Genomic DNA, 16,497 nt, shown 5'->3' on the forward strand with positions numbered 1-16,497 from the left:
CAATGGTTTAGCGCCACCTTCGGCCCAGGGTGTGATCCTGGAGTCCCCGGATTGAGTCCCAAGTCAGGCTCCTTGCAGAGAGCCTGCTTCTCCCTCTGCCTGTGTCTCTGCCTCTCTCTTTCATGAGTAAATAAATAAAATCTTTTAAAAATAAAAATAAGGGATCCCTGGGTGGCGCAGCGGTTTAGCGCCTGCCTTTGGCCCAGGGCGCGATCCTGGAGACCCGGGATCGAATCCCATGTCGGGCTCCCGGTGCATGAAGCCTGCTTCTCCCTCTGCTTATGTCTCTGCTTCTCTCTCTCTCTCTCTCTCTCTCTGTGTGTGTGTGTGTGTGACTATCATAAATAAATAAAAATGTAAATAAATAAATAAATAAATAAAAATAAATAAAATAAATAAATAAATTTATTGTATTGTGACCAGAGTACCTATGGACAATGTGTTTTAGAAGAAATTAGACCAAAGTTCTTTGAAGAATCCTGTATTTTTACAACTTAGAAGAGGATTTGAAAACCATTTTTGAAAGACAAGGTAAACACGGAAAAACACTGAGGCAATTCAGCTGACACTTATGTTCACGTGTTGTTTTAAACACAAGTGTTTAAATATGCACCTATGTATATATTATGTGCATTTCCTATAGTACTAGAGTACCCTGTATATAACAAATCACATATACAAGACATTCTGAAAGAACAAAATCAGGGTAAAATATTTTTAAATGTTTTGCTAGTCATGATAGCTTCATACCACTATCCTCTAATGGTCCAAGATGTAATATACATTTAAGGCATAGTTCATCATTAATTCAGAGGATGTCAATTTCAAAGAGGGTTTTTGGTAATTTTGAAACTTTTAGGCACGTATTAGATTTGGTTAGAAAATCACTTATGTTAACCTCACAATAAGACTGATAAAGAAAAAATAAATAAAAAAATAAAAGACTGATAAAGAGCCTATGAAGTATCAGTTCTACCACTCTAATGCTGTTAGCTTACAAATTAGTATTATCTTTATCATAGCTTAAAAAAAATGAGACTTCAAAGATTCAAATAATTTAGGGCTGGTTGGAAAATCCATCACTCCATATACCTGATACAATAAACAATGGAACAGCAACAATTACAGCTTTCCATAGAATAGAGATCTTGCTGGCTAATCTACCACTGACTGCATATTCAGGTGCCAGGAAATGACAAGTATCTATCCCTCTACATAACACTAAAGAAGTCATCAGATATGAAGAGCCCCGAGCAGCTTTCCATATTTTCCGAAACTTGGGAGGAGCTGAGCTATTAGCATCCAACCTTGATGACAGACTTAAATACAACTCTCTATGCTATTAATTGGAGTTAAGGATCACTTTTTATAATTATTACACATACCCTACAACCTATAACTAAGGGACTCTCCAGGCTGCTGAAACTGAGGCACTTTCATGAGTGGCTTCCATATGGGAATTCCCTAGGAACTGAGATCCCAGGGCTTTATGTCCGGGTCCTGATAATGGCCTACCATGATCTTCAATTTTTCAGTCATTTTAGTTAAAATCAGAGTCTACAACCCATAAGCCAACTTATCCAAGAACATGTAAATTGTATTACAATACGTATGTATGTGTATGCACCAGCAAGCTAGGGGTGGATTGGAGGGGGGAGTGTCACAATAGGGTCTGCAGTATAGAAATCCTATTCCTTCCCTCGCAGCTGTGTACAGTTTGACAGGTTGTGCAGCACAAGGGACTACTTAATTTAAGAGGGCAAATGGGGATTAATATGCATTCCACTTCCTAAGGCATGTAATCCTTGGTACTACAGGTGACAAGTGAACACATATTCCTAAATCAGACAAAGTAACTTTTAGACTTACAGCAGCCTCAATTCCCCCACTCTTAGAATGCTTTGTATACCATATGTGAAAGGCAGCCATTTGACATGCTTATTAATGACAATCTACTTATCAAAGTACTTTAACTTAAATTCTAATGTTTTCCCCTCAACTCAATAAATTATGTTACCTCGTAATGTGGGACACATATATCCCATTTTGGAGACTACTGGTCTACTACGTACTTGAAAATGCAGGAGTAAATTTGAAAAAGGGGGGGGAGGTCAAGGTTTTAGGAAGAAATGTAGGGCTCATGCAAGTAGCTTGATAGTTTAACTTGGTGAGATCTCTAAGAAAAATCAGACAAAAATCTAGAGATCTGGGACACCTGGGTGGCTCAGCAGTTGAGCATCCGCCTTTGGCCCAGGGCGTGATCCTGGAGTCCTAGGATCGAGTCCCACATTGGGCTCCCCACCAGGAGCCTTTTTCTCCCTCTGCCTGTGTCTCTGTGTCTCTTGTGAATGAATAAATAAAATCTTAAAAAAAAAATCTAGAGATCGAAGAACCAAATTACCCACATGTGAGCATATTAAAAAGGTGCAATGCAATGTAATAATAGTATTTGACATCAACTTCCTACCAGGACAGAGTAACCAGTACCAAGACAAGTTTGCCTGCCATGTACAACTACATGTAACGGGGATAGATATATGAGGCAACTATCTTTGGGCATTGAACAACAGGCAGTGAGGACTGTGATTCCCTGAAGAAAAAAGGGAAATTCAGGAGGTAAACCCTAATAGGTCTTGATTCTCTACCTGGGGACTATCTCTCAGCCACAATTCAGGGAACTAGAGCTTAAGTAGAACACAGCTTAAAAAGCCAGAGAATTTGGGGCTTGAAGCAAATTAAGCACTGGAGAGAAGAGAGCTGCAAAGAGTGAGGGTGCCAGTAGTCTCTCTAGGGCTTCTCCAAGGCCTTCGCTGAAGGCTAACATGCAGGTGCACAGCAAGACTTTGGGACGCTTACCAGAGAACAGCTGCCAAGGGATGGAGAAAAGCAAACATACTAGAGGCCCAGCAGGAAGAAAGAGAAAACAAATTTTTAAGAAGTAGTCTTAAACTCGACCATACTAATAATTACTTAACATGTAAATGAATTAAACCATTAAAAACAAAAATTTACAGGTTGGGTAAAAAAGCAAGACACCACTATTCACTATCTACAAGAGACCTACTTTAAATAGAACGGTTAAAAGTAAAAGAATGGAAAAAATATACCATTCAAGTAGAGGTAAGAAGACTGGTGTAGCTGTATTAATGTAAAAACAATGTAGACTTCGTGAAACAGTAGTACAAGAGATAAACAACATTTCAGAGAGTTAAAAAGGGCAGGCAATTAATCAATAAGATAAAGCTTCAAAATATCTGTAGCAAAAACTAACCAGGAGTAAAGGAATAAAAGGTAAGTCAACAATCATGATAGAAGATTTTAACATTCTTCTCTCTGTAACTGATAGAACGAGTAGACCGGAAAAAAAAAAAAAAGAAAAAGAAAGAAAAAGAAAACCAAACCAATAAAATAAACATTTTTACAACACTATCAACCAACTTCACCTAACATTTACAGAATACTACACAGAACAACTGTAGATAGAATTTAATTTCTTTTTAAATACACGTAAATGGTCACCAAGATAGACAATATGTTAGGACATAAAATGTCTCAATAACTTTGAAAGATCTACGTCTTGGCTCAGGGAGTGATCCCAGGATCCTGGGATCAGGTCCCATGTTGGGCTCCCTGCCTGGAGCCTGCTTCTCCCTCTGCCTATGTACGCCTCTCTGTGTCTCTCATGAATGAATAAATAAATACTCTAAGGAAAAAAAAAAAGATTTATGTCTTAGAGTTGTCTTTTTTTTTACTACAATGGAATAAGCTATCCAGAAAATCCCCATGTATCTTTAATACATTTCTAAGCAACCCAAAAGAAATCAGAAGAAAAAATTTTAAATATTTTAATAGGATGTTAATTCAAACAATTTATTTGAGGTGGCAACATATGCTTAGCGAGAAAATTATACCTTTAAAAAAAGCAGAGACAAACAATAAATAAAATTAACAAAGCCAAAAGTTAGTTGGTAAGCCCTCAATAATAGCAAGCAAGAAAAAGAATACACATTACAAACAGAAACAAAAGAGGTCTGGGACATTGCTCAGGCCCCGAAAACATTAAAAGGGTTTGGGGAATACTGTGAACAAACATATACTAAAAATGTACCAATTAGATGAAACAGAAAATTTTCTTCAATTTACCAAAATGGATTCATGAAGAAATAGAAAAATTGAATCGCCCTGATCAAGACACTGAATCCCTAATCAAAAACCTTCTCATAAAGAAAACTCTAAGCACAGATGGATTCACTGAATTCTGTCAAATGTTTAAAGAAGAACTAATACTAATTTTACAAAACGTCTTTCAGAAAATTAGATGGAACACTTTACACATTTGAGGCCAGTTTTACCTTGATACTAAAAGCAGATAAACATATGAGAAGACCATCACCAATATTCCTCATAAACATAAAAAAGTCCTCAAAATATTAGCAAACCAAGTCCAGAAATACACATAAAGGTGACCAAGTACAGCATATCCTCAGAATGCAAGATAAGTTTAACATCTGAAAGTCAACATAATTTACCACATTAAGAGAAAAAAGGAGAAAACCCACACGATCATTTTAATAGATACAGAAAACGCATTTGACAAAATTCATCATCCAAAACGATTAAAATACCCAGCAGACTAGGAATAGAAAAGATCTTAATTTCGATAATGGGCATCTGTAAAAAGCTCATAGATCTAACATATAAATGGTGAGCAACTAACATCATCTTCCTAAGATCAAGAATAAGGCAAGGATGCCATCTCTCATTTAATAGTGAAATTAAACTTCTACTCAATATTGTACTGGAGGTCCTACCTAGCACAGTAAGGGGAAAAAATGACAATTAGGAATTGAAAGAAAAGTTGAAACTACCTACCTGTAAGCAATAGGATAGGCTACATAGAAAATCTTAAGGAATACACAAAAAACTACTAAGATTTAATCACTGAGTTTAGCAAGATAATGGGATACAATCAATATACAAGAGTTGATTGTATTGCAACTAGCAACAGTTGGAAATGATATTTTTAAAAACACCAATATCATTAAGCAACATTATCGTAAAATAGTTTGGAATATAAACTTCACAAATACTGTACAAGACTAATATGATCAAATAGTGCTGAGAGAAATTAAAGATCTAGATAAACAGGAAATAAAAGGTTTATAGGTAGGAATAGTCAATGTTGTTCAATCATTCTCCCCAAAGTGGTATCTGGACTTAATGCAATTCTCATCAAAATCATAGCAGACTTTCATGTAGAGATTAACAAGCTGATTCTAAAATTTATGAAGAATTGCAAATGACTTCAAAAAGCAAAACAATTTTGAAAAAGAACAAAACTGTCCAATTCAAAATTTGCTTTAAAAGCTACATCAATACAAAAAAAACACTTTACTACTGAATAGATCAACAGAACAGAAAAGTATAAAAATAAAGATTTGTGTTCAACTAATGTCTTTTTACAAAAATGCCACAAAGTGATATAAGGGAAAGTACTCTCTTCAATAAACAGTACTTTAACATATGGTTGAAAACATGAACCTCAACCCTCATACAAAATCACTCAAAATAGATTACAGATCTAAATACAATGACTAAAACTATAAAAATACTGAAAAGACAAAATCTTGGTAAACTTAGGGTAGGCAAAGAACTATTAGAACACAAAAATTACGGGGACCCCTGGGTGGCTCAGCGGTTTAGCGCCTGCCTTCCGCCCAGGGTGTGATCCTGGAGTCCCGGGGTCAAGTCCCACATCGGGCTTCCTGCATGGAGCCCACTTCTCCCTCTGCCTGTGTCTCTGCCTCTCTCTGTGTCTCTCATGAATAAATAAATAAAATATTTAAACACACACACACAAACACACACACACACACACACACACACACACACACAGGAGGATCCCTGGGTAGCTCAGCTGTTCATCGCCTGCCTTTGGCCCGGGGCGTGATTTTGGGGGTTCGGGATCAAGTCCCACATCTCGGTACCTGCATGGAGCCTGCTTCTTCCTCTGCCTGTGTCTCTGCCTGCCTCTCTCTCTCTCTCTCTCTCTCTCTCTCTCATGAATAAATAAATTAAACAAATCTTTAAAAAAAAACGCAAAAATTACTAAGTATAAAAGAAAAAATGGATAAATCAGGCAATCAAAATTTAAAACTTCAGCTCTGGGATCCCAGGGTGGTGCAGCGGTTTGGCGCCTGCCTTTGGCCCGGGAGGCGATCCTGGAGACCCGGGATCGAATCCCACGTCAGGCTCCCGGTGCATGGAGCCTGCTTCTCCCTCTGCCTGTGTCTCTGCCTCTGCCTCTCTCTCTCTCTCTCTCTGACTATCATAAATAAAAAATAATTAAATTAAATTAAATTAAATTAAATTAAATTAAATTAAATTAAAAAAATAAAATAAAATAAAATAAAATAAAATAAAATAAAAAATAATAAAATAAAATAAAATAAAATAAAATAATAAAATAAAATAAAACTTAAGCTCTTCAAAAGACACCATTAAGAAAATGAACGGGCAAAAAAAAAAAAAAAAAAGAAAGAAAGAAAATGAACGGGCAAGCTACAGGAGTTAAATATGTATAAAACTGTATCTAACAAAGGACCAGGATATAGAACGTATATAAAGAATATTTACTTATCAATAATTAACCAATTACTTAACTTTAAAACTCTGCAAAAGAAAAACTGAAATTATACCAAAAAGCTATAATAGCAAATAAGCACAAGAAAAGACTCTCGTTATTCATCGGGGAAATGAAAATTAAAACCATGAGACTCCCCTTTGCACATCCTAGAAAGACTAAAATTAAAGACTAACGACACCCAAACTGGCAAAGATATGAACCAACTAGAACTCTCATACATCGCTGGAGGGAATGCAGAACAGTACAACAGTATTAATATACATTTATGACACAAAGAAGAAATTCCAATTTTTAGTATTTACCCAAGGAAATGATAACATACTACATAAACACTTGTCCACAAATATTTATAACAGTTTTATTCCTAGTAGCCACAAATTGAAAACAACAGTATGATTTCCATTAACAAGGTGAATATTGTATATAGAACTGTTTGTATATAAAACTGGTAGACAATATGGATCAATCTCAAATACTATTAATTCCTTGACACTGTATCTTGTACTCACAAGGTGATTTACACTTCTCACCAAGAACCCAAAGCAATCAAATCCCAAAATCGACAGTTACATTTTACAGACTGCCAGTTAGTAAAGAAGTCTAAAAAAAATTGATGGGTTCTTATTTTTTTACTCTTCCCTGGATAAATAATGTGACGCTTTTCAAGGGTATGCTCAGTACTCTTTTCAAAACAGCTTAGAGTTTGCTACTCTTTTGCTGAATACACTACAAAATATTGTACAATGTTGTACCATTTCTCCAAGATCAGTTTGTTTTCTGACTTCAGGTACCTATAATGTACCTAAAGAAAATCTGTTTTCTACATCCTTCCCTCTTTCCTGGATATAACTGCACACTAAGAAAATGGCAGTCATACCTGAGGTAGCTCATCCAACTTTAGCATGTGGTCACTCATCCTCATTCCTTCCAACTGGCAGGCAGCCTTATCAAAGGACAGTTTTGACCCATGTTCTCTATGGGGTCTTGGTAGTTACTGTAATTGTATCTGAGCATTTATAAATAATACATTCTTTTTCATTATAAATTAGCTTTATTTCTTTTGCATAAAAACATTTCAGAAGATTTATTTTCTATGAATTCCAATTAGGGTAACAGAGAACACCAAAAATGGTTTATAGAAATATCAGGTTTGATAATGCTGAAAACTATTATTCTATACCCTGAATGTTGGTCTTAATTTCCTAAGGAATCCTCCTATGATCAATTTTGTTTTGGAATATAACATGGCTTGACCTAATGAAACACTAGAATTTAATATTATACTCTAGAATTCTAAAACTATGCCAAGTTGGGCTCTCTGGAGGGCTAGGCTTAGAAATCTAATTTTTTTAAAAAGATTTTATTTCTTTATTTGAGAGAGAGAATGAGCAGGGAGGAGAGGCAGAGGGAGAGGGAAAAGTAGGCTCCCTGCTCAGCAGGTAGCCTGCCTTTGGGGCTCTGATCCTGGGATCCCAGGATTGTGAGATAACGACCTGAGCGGAAGGTAGACAACGCTAAACCAAATGAGCCATCCAGATACCCCTAAAAGTCTAATAAGTATACCAGTGCCTCTAGTAGAGCTAAATGAAAACCACTATCTAAAAGGGACAAGTATAACTGCAACATGATTGTGGCCTCAACAAAACTTGTTTTGTTTGGCCTAAAGAATGGGCCTGTGTGTGTGCGTGTGTGTGTGTGTGTGTGTGTGTGTGTTTTAATTTACTTGCCATTATCTAATACTAGAGAAAGCTCACACAAAAATCTGGGCTTCAGACTTCTCATTAAAAGAAATACTATATATATATATATATATCCTTCAATATATAGGATATATATTTTATATATATATATATCCTTCAATATATAGGATATATACACACACACACACACACACACACACACACACACACACACATCCTTCAATACTGGCCCTCTGAGGGCACCTGGGTGGCTCAGCGATTGAGCATCTGCCTTTGGCTCAGGTCATGATCCAGGTCCTGGGATAGAGTCCCACATCCAGCTCCCTGCAGGGAGCCTGCTTCTCCCTCTGCCTGTGTCTCTGTGTCTCTGATCTCTCATGAATAAATAAATAAATAAAATCTTAAAAAAAAAAACTACTGGCCCTCTCTTCTCTTACATGATAATCTGCAAGAGCTGAGTTTGCTGCCCGCCTCCCTTTCACTCCTCACCTCCAACTCATAGTTCTCCAACTCATATAACTAGCTTAGCTCCTGTAGGGATTATATAGTTTGATCCATGATGACTGTACCCACAAGTTCATTAGGAGAATGAAGAACAGAGATGATGAAATGAACCCTATTTATTTATGAAACGTGCTGGCTAAAGTTTTATCTCAGCTAGTATTAGAGTAAGTTCACAAGGAGAGAGAGGAAGGAAGAACATATTCAAGTTAATAAGATTCAGGATAGGTAGTATTTTTAATTTATAGAAAATGACCCTCTTTTGTAACAGTGTATTTAAAGAATCATTTGTTAGAGACTCTGTCTTTCTCAGTATAAAAACAAAACCATTACCTTCCAATTTATATGCTTTCTTGAATTCTTGCTGCTTATACAAACACCAAGATAAAATATATTTAGACTAGAATCGCATAGAACATTTTGAGAAATCTGGAACTTAAAACCTGTCTCAGAGTTTAGTTTCGGAGCTTTTATTCCCCCTGTTCTCATTCATTCAGGTCTGAATGTCATGGCCAGGCACACGATAAACCTTAATTCTAGAATTACGCAAAATTCAGATCCCGATTGACTACTAGCCTATTTAACCAATTAAAATGCAAATAAAAGAGACCTTAGACTGTGTCTAAACATTAAGAACTAATATTTGTTTCACCTGTACTGAATTTCCAACAGGTGGGCCACATGAGAGAAAACAAGAGTGAAAGATCTGAGACTTCAGCCTATTTGCAGGCTAGCTTACCATGGTAGAAGGCAGACTCATGGCTGAGAGACCAGGGACGTTTATTAGCTACTCACAATAATAACGTAGGCCAAAGCTAGCATAAACCGAAGCATCAACATTTTTGCTCTCCTTCCCGGAACCCCAGTTCCCACCAGGCAAGGTCAAAGGGCCAGCTGACACCTGCACAGGCAATGGATTGTGTTACACCAGAAGAAACCTAAGCTTAGAGCACCCCAATCTTGTATCGTGGGTACTAAGCACGCCTGTCTTTAACTCCGGGGGACACCACACTGGACCACACGCAGGCCTGCTCTTTGCTCCGGTGGAAGACACTATCTCTATCTTCCAAGGCTGATCCTTATACAAACATCTTTCAAAAGCAGAAACCAAGGGCAGTCACAGTACCTCCCTGGCACGACCTGCAGAAACTGAGAGACCGCTGGAAAACTGGCTCCCTAGGCCAGATACTGTTCCAAACACAGAACCAAATGAAGAGTCTAACACTACTGTCTATCTATAGCACCGATTTCATACACCCCTTACATAGGCTCAATTACTTAATTAGCATTTTATCTCAAACTTCATCAACCAGACCCTCTGAAAGTATCCATCAAAAACGAATCATTCCCGTTTCTAATCACCTTCTACTTTTAAAAAGGAGGTGCTCCCGTATTGGCAAAGTCACAATTTACAATCCTCATTCTCCTAGGATGATTACTGCGCTTCCTTGGACTTTTTAAAGGTCTCAAACCTGTTAACGCTCGCAATGGGAACTACCTGTCAAAAGTCTCATTGCCCAGTAACAAATGCACCACCAAAGAGAACAGCAACTTCCACATCATCCAGCCGTCGTCTACAAAATACAAGAAAATCCTGCGCTCCCCCCCAAAAAAAATCACTCCCTTCTATTTCTCTTTACCCTTTACCGTAGCGAAAGAAAACCTTCCAATGCAAACACACACACACACACACACACACACACACACACATACACAACCAAAATACCGTCTCTTGGTTCTTTGTCCCGAGCAGAAGGGAGAGAAATCGGGGAACGCGTCAGAGCCCGAAACCTCCGTGCAGGACAGAAAACAGCATCCGGATCTGCACACGCCTCCCCGCAGAAGAGTCCCCGTCGCTCCGTCCTCACCCACCGCCCACCACCCCCGGCTCCAATAACGTGGGTCCGAACCGGGTGATTCGGGCCGTGCGGACCCGGGACGAAGCTCCGGGGGAGGCAGAGGGCGGAGCAGGTAACCGGATGCAGCGGGCCAAGCAGCCGCGAGCTACACAGCGCAGCCCGCTCCGGCCGAGGTTTTCCAAAGTGCGGAGGAGAACGCGGAGCCGCCGCCGCCAACACGGACCCTCCTCCGCGCCCCTCCCCCGCCGCGCACCCCCGGCGGCGGCGACGCGACAGCAGGTCCGGGGGGGGCCGCTCCTCAGGCTCCTCAGGCTCCCCTCCCCCCGCGCGCCCACCTTGGCCGCCTCTCACCTTGCGTGGCGAACCGCGAAGAGCCGCTGACCGGCGAGCCGGGGGCGGGGACGCGCGGCGGGGTCTCGGCCGAGCCCAGCACGGGCGGGGCAGCATGAGGTGGCGCTGGCAGGAGCGCGGGCGGGGCGGCAGCTTGGGCGCCGGCTCCGGAACTTCCCCGCACCGGGAAGGCTGCGCCCCGTCCGCCTCGCCAACCGCCTCAGCGCTCGACGAAGGCGCCCAGCCGGCCCTCGCCTCCCCGCCGTTCTCTCCGGCGCCCCCCACCCCGCCCGCCCCGGTCCCGGCCCACCTCAGGCCCCGCCCCCGCCCTCCCTCTCCCAGCAACTGAAGCGACGGCGAGGAGCGCGCCGCCCAACGGCCGCGGCGGGAGGCTGGGAGGTGGGAAGGCGCTTGCCCAGCCCCGCCCCCTCCGCAGCCGCGGCCTCTGATTGGGCCTTGCTGTGCGTTGCGCTCCCCTAGGAAGATTCAGGGATCATTTGTTAATGACGGACCGGCTAATTGGTCCGCCTGCGTTAGCCCCGCCCACAGGGGGCGGAGCTCCGCCGCCGGGCACTCAGCGCGGTTAATTAAGTAACTGGCATCAAAATCCTAGAGAACACAGGCAACACCCTTTTTGAACGCGGCCACAGTAACTTCTTGCAAGATACATCCACGAAGGCAAAAGAAACAAAAGCAAAAATGAACTATTGGGACTTCATCAAGATAAGAAGCTTTTGCACAGCAAAGGATACAGTCAACAAAACTAGAAGACAACCTACAGAATGGGAGAAGATATTTGCAAATGACGTATCAGATAAAGCGCTAGTTTCCAAGATCTATAAAGAACTTATGAAACTCAACAGCAAAGAAACAAACAATCCAATCATGAAATGGGCAAAAGGCATGAAGAGAAATCTCACAGAGGAAGACATACACATGGCCGACATGCACGCGAGAAAATGCTCTGCATCCCTCGCCATCAGGGAAATACAAATCAAAACCACAATGAGACACCACCTCACACCCTTGAGAATGGGGAAAATTAACAAGGCAGGAAACCACAAATGTTGGAGAGGATGCGGAGAAAAGGGAACCCTCTTACACTGCTGGTGGGAATGTGAACTGGTGCAGCCACTCTGGAAAACTGTGTGGAGGTTCCTCAAAGAGTTAAAAATAGACCTGCCCTACGACCCAGCAATTGCACTGCTGGGGATTTACCCCAAAGATACAGATGCAATGAAACGCCGGGACACCTGCACCCCGATGTTTATAGCAGCAATGTCCACAATAGCCAAACTGTGGAAGGAGCTTCGGGGTCCATCGAAAGATGAATGGATAAAGAAGATGTGGTTTATGTATACAATGGAATATTCCTCAGCCATTAGAAATGACAAATACCCACCGTTTGCTTCAACATGGATGGAACTGGAGGGTATTATGCTGAGTGGAGTAAGTCAGTCGGACAAGGACAAACATATGGTCTGATTCATTTGGGGAATATAAATAATAGTGAAAGGGAATAGAAGGGAAGGGAGAAGAAATGTGTGGGAAATATCAGAAAGGGAGACAGAACATGAAGACTCCTAACTCTGGGAAAGGAACTAGGGGAGGTGGAAAGGGAGGAGGGCGGGGGGTGGGGGGGACTGGGTGATGGGCACTGAGGGGGGCACTTGACGGGATGAGCACTGGGTGTTATTCTATATCTTGGCAAATTGAACACCAATAAAAAATAAATTTATTAAAACAACAAATGTTCATTGCAGCATTATTCATAATAACTAAAATAAATGGAAATAATCCCAATGTCCATGAACTGATGAGTGCATAATCAAGATATGGCTTGTCTATACAATGTAATATTACTCAGCCATAAAAAAGGATGAAATGCTGATACAAACCTCAACATAGATGAACCCTGAGAACATATGCTAAGTGAAAGAAGCCCACATATTGTGTGATTCCATTTATATGAAATGTCCAGAAACTAGATTCGTCATTGCTTAGGGCTGGGAATGGGCAATGGAAGATTGTCAGGTAATGACTACGGGATACAGGATTTCTGTTTAGGGTGATGAAAATTTGTAAAATTGATTATGGCGATGGATGCATAACTCTGTGAATATGCCAAAAGTCTTTGAACTATATACTGAATTATATGATATGTGAATTATATCTCAATAAAGCTGTTACAAAAAAAAAATTAAGTAACTTGCTTGCAGAAGTCTCGTTTTCCTGCAGAGGATCGGGGTCCCCGTAGGTAGGGTGAATACGGCGGAGGGTCAAAGGATGACCAAGTGGATGGAGACTGTGAAGAGCTAGCAAGCGAGGAATTTTATAGGTGGAGAAACGTGTGGATGGGACATCGTGGGGGCAGCGTGGGCTTGCCACCTGAGTTCGCTCCTCGCTCTCATGAATGATGGAACCTGATGCGGAAGGACTGATGTTCTCTTGAGCCTTGGAAGTGTTTAAATAATTCCACCACCACCACCAGTGGGGGAAAAAAAAAAGGTGAAATCGATTTTTAAAGTCGGCGATTTACTTTTTAAACGAGGAGAGATAGTTCTGTCTCCGAGAGACTAATAGGTTAAGATTGTCAGAAAGTTTTCTTTATTGCATAAATAGGACAGCAGTTGGAGAAACGAATGAATTTTCAGGCCTTAAGGATGTCCAAGTAATTCCTTCAATGACTTTTTCCATCCCTCACCCCCCCCACCCTCATCCCACCCCCCACCCCCCCTCGCAAGGTGCACATGCTTCCAGGTAGAAGGTACACACGTGTTACGTGTTTTTCATAATAGGTTTGATCTGGTTGGTAGTGAAATGAAACAGGCCCAGCAATGGTGGGTGGAGGCAAGATTGTTGCCTTTAGATTCCTATAATATGCTCCTAGCTTCTCCTAATAACCAGTATGTCCTAGTGGTTAGTGTTTTGGTGTGGACACTTTGATTTCTAACCTGATGCCCAGACTTTTTTTTTAATAAATTTATTTTTTATTGGTGTTCAATTTACCAACATACAGAATAACACCCAGTGCTCATCTCGTCAAGTGCCCCCCTCAGTGCCCGTCACCCATTCACCCCCTCCCCCCGCTCTCCTCTCCTTCCACCACCCCTAGTTCATTTCCCAGAGTTAGGAGTCTTTATGTTCTGTCTCCCTTTCTGATATTGCCCACACACTTCTTCTCCCTTCCCTTATATTCCCTTTCACTATTATTTATATTCCCCAAATGAATGAGAACATACACTGTTTGTCCTCCGATTGACTTACTTCACTCAGCAGAATACCCTCCAGTTCCATCCACGTTGAAGCAAATGGTGGGTATTTGTCGTTTCTAATGGCTAATATTCCATTGTATACATAAACCACATCTTCTTTATCCATTCATCTTCGATGGACACCGAGGCTCCTTCCACAGTTTGGCTATTGTGGACATTGCTGCTAGAAACATCGGGGTGCAAGTGTCCCGGCGTGTCACTGCATCTGAATCTTTGGGGTAAATCCCCAACAGTGCAATTGCTGGGTCGTAGGGCAGGTCTATTTTTAACTCTTTGAGGAACCTCCACACAGTTTTCCAGAGTGGCTGCACCAGTTCACATTCCCACCAACAGTGTAAGAGGGTTCCCTTTTCTCCGCATCCTCTCCAACATTTGTGGTTTCCTGCCTTGTTAATTTTCCCAATTCTCACTGGTGTGAGGTGGTATCTCATTGTGGTTTTGATTTGTATTTCCCCGATGGCAAGTGATGCAGAGCATTTTCTCATGTGCATGTTGGCCATGTCCATGTCTTCCTCTGTGAGATTTCTCTTCATGTCTTTTGCCCATTTCATGATTGGATTGTTTCTTTGGTGTTGAGTTTAATAAGTTCTTTATAGATCTTGGAAACTAGCCCTTTATCTGATACGTCATTTGCAAATATCTTCTCCCATTCTGTAGGTTGTCTTTTAGTTTTGTTGACTGGATCCTTTGCTGTGCAAAAGCTTCTTATCTTGATGAAGTCCCAATAGTTCATTTTTGCTTTTGTTTCTTTTGCCTTCGTGGATGTATCTTCCAAGAAGTTACTGTGGCCGCGTTCAAAAAGGGTGTTGCCTGTGTTCTCCTCTAGGATTTTGATGGAATCTTGTCTCACATTTAGATATTTCATCCATTTTGAGTTTATCTTTGTGTATGGTGAAAGAGAGTGGTCTAGTTTCATTCTTCTGCATGTGGATGTCCAATGTTCCCAGCACCATTTATTGAAGAGACTGTCTTTCTTCCAGTGGATAGTCTTTCCTCCTTTATCGAATATTAGTTGACCATAAAGTTGAGGGTCCACTTCTGGGTTCTCTATTCTGTTCCATTGATCTATGTGTCTGTTTTTGTGCCAGTACCACACTGTCTTGATGACCACAGCTTTGTAGTACAACCTGAAATCTGGCATTGTTCTAGGATTTTGATGCCAGTTACTTAATTAACCGCGCTGAGCGCCCGGCGGCGGAGCTCCGCCCCCCGTGGGCGGGGCTAACGCAGGCGGACCGATTAGCCGGTCCGTCATTAACAAATGATCCCTGAATCTTCCTAGGGGAGCGCAACGCACAGCAAGGCCCAATCAGAGGTCGCGCCTGGGGAGGGGGCGGGGCTGGGCAAGCGCCTTCCCACCTCCCAGCCTCCCGCCGCGGCCGTTGGGCGGCGCGCTCCTCGCCGTCGCTTCAGTTGCTGGGAGAGGGAGGGCGGGGGCGGGGCCTGAGGTGGGCCGGGACCGGGGCGGGCGGGGCGGGGCGGGGGGCGCCGGAGAGAACAGCGGGGAGGCGAGGGCCGGCTGGGCGCCTTCGTCGAGCGCCGAGGCGGTTGGCGAGGCGGACGGGGCGCAGCCTTCCCGGTGCGGGGAAGTTCCGGAGCCGGCGCCCAAGCTGCCGCCCCGCCCGCGCTCCTGCCAGCGCCACCTCATGCTGCCCCGCCCGTGCTGGGCTCGGCCGAGACCCCGCCGCGCGTCCCCGCCCCCGGCTCGCCGGTCAGCGGCTCTTCGCGGTTCGCCACGCAAGGTGAGAGGCGGCCAAGGTGGGCGCGCGGGGGGAGGGGAGCCTGAGGAGCCTGAGGAGCGGCCCCCCCCGGACCTGCTGTCGCGTCGCCGCCGCCGGGGGTGCGCGGCGGGGGAGGGGCGCGGAGGAGGGTCCGTGTTGGCGGCGGCGGCTCCGCGTTCTCCTCCGCACTTTGGAAAACCTCGGCCGGAGCGGGCTGCGCTGTGTAGCTCGCGGCTGCTTGGCCCGCTGCATCCGGTTACCTGCTCCGCCCTCTGCCTCCCCCGGAGCTTCGTCCCGGGTCCGCACGGCCCGAATCACCCGGTTCGGACCCACGTTATTGGAGCCGGGGGTGGTGGGCGGTGGGTGAGGACGGAGCGACGGGGACTCTTCTGCGGGGAGGCGTGTGCAGATCCGGATGCTGTTTTCTGTCCTGCACGGAGGTTTCGGGCTCTGACGCGTTCCCCG

At 43.0% G+C, this 16,497-nt stretch overlaps 1 protein-coding gene across 3 annotated transcripts in view; it reads right to left on the bottom strand.

Annotated features, from left to right (window-relative positions):
- LOC140599792 (adenylate cyclase type 1-like) overlaps positions 1 to 11,323 on the bottom strand; it is a 235,942-nt gene extending 224,619 nt beyond the window's left edge. For 2 of the 3 annotated variants that reach the window (XR_012002778.1, XR_012002777.1), the window contains exon 1: positions 11,058 to 11,323. The gene's annotated coding sequence lies outside the window, so the exon portion shown is untranslated. Of the gene's footprint in view, positions 1 to 10,573; positions 10,905 to 11,057 lie in introns of those variants that run through there. The other variant, XM_072765004.1, reaches the window with a different exon arrangement.
- Between the last annotated feature and the right edge of the window lie 5,174 nt (positions 11,324 to 16,497).

The sequence above is a fragment of the Vulpes vulpes genome, chromosome 7 (genome assembly GCF_048418805.1).
Source record: "Vulpes vulpes isolate BD-2025 chromosome 7, VulVul3, whole genome shotgun sequence".
Lineage (NCBI taxonomy): Eukaryota > Metazoa > Chordata > Mammalia > Carnivora > Canidae > Vulpes > Vulpes vulpes.